This window comes from Tribolium castaneum, chromosome 6 (assembly GCF_031307605.1).
Source record: "Tribolium castaneum strain GA2 chromosome 6, icTriCast1.1, whole genome shotgun sequence".
NCBI lineage: Eukaryota > Metazoa > Arthropoda > Insecta > Coleoptera > Tenebrionidae > Tribolium > Tribolium castaneum.
In genome coordinates this window covers 13,454,151-13,457,556 of record NC_087399.1, presented here as the reverse complement: position 1 = coordinate 13,457,556, position 3,406 = coordinate 13,454,151, and the positions used below count along the sequence as shown (strand labels likewise).

Here is a 3,406-nt window from a genome sequence, read left to right as displayed (position 1 = left end):
TAAAATTAAAGCTGATAAAATTTCTTACAAAATAGTTATTTGCATTTTTCATGTAAGACTAACCATAAGCGAGATATAAGTTTAAAAATTATTAATATTTAAAAAAAAGTGCTTTAACAGAAAATGTCTTGTGATTTAAAATACACTTAATTTATTGGGTCCAATACTTTATTAGAAGAAAAAGGAGGTGACATAAAAGTCGCTGAAGTCTTCAGAGTCGTTTTTAAATGCTGCATTTTCGTCTTCCTCTCAAACATTGGAAACTGAATTACATTTTTGTTCAGTAACTGTAACAGTTTTTACTTTGGTTTTTTGCTTATATCTCGAAAACAATTACTCCTATCAATTTTTATCTTTCTTTCAAAATTAAAGCTGATAAAATTTCCTACAAAATAGTTATTTACATTTTTCTTGTAGGACCAAGCATAAACGAGTTATAGAGTTGGACATAAATAATATTTAACAAAAATTCGTTTTAAAATAAAATGCTTGAAAAACCGGAATTAAACTAAATTAATTGTGTCTAACACTTTAGTAGAGGAAAAAGGAGAAGACATAAAAGTCACTAAATGTTTCAGAGTCGTCTTTAGTCGGCATATTAATAACAATAACATTAATAATAATAATAATACTAAAAGTACTAAATTTGCTTATATTATTATTATTAACATAGATTCTTTGCTGAGGTTAACACCTTTATAGCAAAATATCAAGAAATACGGTTTCGTGTTAAATAAAACACCATTGAATAATGAAAAATGAAATACAATTTTAATCTACAGTAAAATTAGTTAATTAATAAAGGTTAATGTTAATTATTGTAATGTGTCATATTGATTCTTGAAGGAAGAAACAGTAACAGCTGCAACAACGTTATCAGGCAAGCCATTCCATATATCAAATGCACGATTTGTCAAATAATTCTTTCTAACGGTAGTCTTAAATGGTTCTTTTTTCAGCTTATAAGAATGACCTCTAAGTCTGTCATGATATTGAATTTGCAAGAAATTGCGTGTTACTCCAGGAAATAAACCATGAGTAAGCAGAAAAATTTGAATTGCATCTGCCCTGTTTTGACGAGCACGTAGATCTGGTATTTTGAGTATTTCAAGACGTTGTTCATATGAAACTTGTCTTAAACAGTGTGTCCATCTAGTTACCAGGTGCTGAGTTCTTTCCAGCAAATCAATATCCTTTAACAAATAAGGTCTCCAGACTGGAATGGCAAATTCCAAATGCGGCCTTATGTAAGTGATGTACACCTTTGAAATAAAACTGACTGAAGGATTTGGAAAAGCATGCTTTAGCAAATAAAACATTTTACGCGCTCGACCCACTGATGCTAGACATTGCTCTGACCATCCTAACTTATCATTTACAATGACCCCTAGATCTTTGGTTGAGGTTTTTACACTCAGGAGTGTGCCATTTATATGGTAAAGGTACTTTGGGTTGTTGTGGCCACACTGAAGTACACAGCATTTTGCAATATTCAGTGGTATTTGCCACTTCTCGCTCCATTGGAAGATTAAATTAAGTTGGTCTTGCAAGTCCGTGACAAGTGGGTTAGCAAATAACTTAATATCATCCGCATATGCTGAATAGCTGTCCAGTGAAAACAATAAATCTGCTGTATATAACAAGAATAAAATTGGTCCAAGAACTGATCCCTGTGGGACCCCACTTAATACTGGTTTAGAGTACGAAAATTTACCGCAGACTTTTACACAATAGTTTCGATTTGATAGAAACGCTCGGATCCAATCAAGCAAATTTCCTGTTACACCATAGGACTCCAGTTTTGCTAACAAGAGATTGTGAGGGACTTTATCAAAGGCTTTACTAAAATCAAGGTAAATTATGTCTACAGGTTGGTTAGTGTCTAACATTTTTGTCCATAGATTTGTGCAGGATAGCAAATTTGTGACAACTGACCTACCTGGTAAAAAGCCGTGCTGATGCTCAGGTATTAAATTATTTTTTCTCATGTAAGTTAATAGTTTCTTGACTATAACTTTTTCCATAATTTTACAGCATGTCGACGTGAGACTTACAGGTCTATAGTTAGCAGGATCAAGTTTATCTCCTGACTTGTACAAAGGCGTGATTGTTGCTTGCAACCACTCGTAGGGCAAAGTGCCTTGTAAGAATGATTTTGTCATCATTTTGGCAAGTGGGCCCGACAACGAAGCAGCACAAGTTCTCAGGAGTTTGGGAGGTATCTGATCCGGACCTGGAGCTGTATTTAATTTAATGGCACAGAGTTGGCTTTTTACCAGATCCGGAGTAAAATTAATATAAGACAACCCACTAAATGTACTTGTAGGCATAAATGACGGTATATTATTATTAATGTTTAAATTATAGGTAGTAGCAAAACTGTCCGCTAAAGTGTTTGCAGTTTCTGTATGATCGGAGCAGAGTAGACCTGAAGCATTTCGTACTAAAGGGACCGACACACGACTAGAGATAAATTTACGTACATGGGAATAAAATAGTTTTGGTTTATTTAATATAGAATTTTCATAATTACACCTGGCCATTTGTAAATCAGATTTTAGTTGGTTAGAAAATCTTGTATAAGCAGAAAAATTATCTTCAGTAGGCTGCCTTTTAAATTTTTTCCATAATTTAGCTTTGTATTTTATTTTGTCAAGCATGTGTTGATTTATCCACGGTTTATCTTTTCTCAGTCGGTTTGTAAACAGTCTGGAATTTGTTGTAATGCAAGTTTGTAAAATTGATTTAAAATGTTTCCATTGTTCTTCCGCATTTAGTGAATCTAAACCATTCCAGTCGTAAGTCAAGAGACTTTCGTCTATGCGAGTGTAGTCAACAATTGATGTTGTTTCAATTCTTACATTTGGCTCTGAATATATCATAATTTGTAACTCAATTTCGATTTTTGAATGATCAGATGTACCTACAGGATTCGAAACGTTTAAAGACGATACAAGGTTAACGTCAGACAAAATTACCAAATCAGGTAATGAAGGACGTTGTTGGGATCTAAATCGTGTAGGTTCAGTGACTATTTGTGACAAATTATTCTCCAAGAGCAATTCAGAAAATTGTTTTTCGATGATTGTTTGACCTGTTGTGTTTTTAGCAGACCAGTCTATACAAGGAAAATTGAAATCTCCCATGATAATTAAGTTAGGATACTGATTAATAGTTGATTGTATGGTATTAAATAGATTTTTATCATTTTCTTGATTGTTAAAAGACGCTCCTGTTGGTGGTCTGTAAATACATGCTATAACAAAGGTTTGTTCATTTCCTTCAAATTTTAACCATAGAGAATTATAATGTTTAACAGATATGCAAATTTGAGTAATTTTAAAAAAATTTGAAATTTTAATTTTATCTACATAAAAACACACACCGCCACCTTTTTGAGATAGGC

The 3,406-nt window shown here is 32.7% G+C and overlaps 1 long non-coding RNA gene across 2 annotated transcripts; it reads left to right on the top strand.

Moving 5' to 3' along the window:
- Positions 1–677: 677 nt before the first annotated feature.
- Positions 678–2,586, top strand: LOC107399071 (uncharacterized). Of its 2 annotated transcripts, XR_010334577.1 has the most exons (4): positions 678–1,853; positions 1,902–1,966; positions 2,035–2,316; positions 2,368–2,586. It is a non-coding gene; the product is annotated as an uncharacterized LOC107399071 (long non-coding RNA). The 2 variants fall into 2 exon arrangements; XR_010334576.1 differs by having other exon boundaries at positions 678–1,966; positions 2,368–2,585.
- The last annotated feature ends 820 nt before the right edge of the window (positions 2,587–3,406 follow it).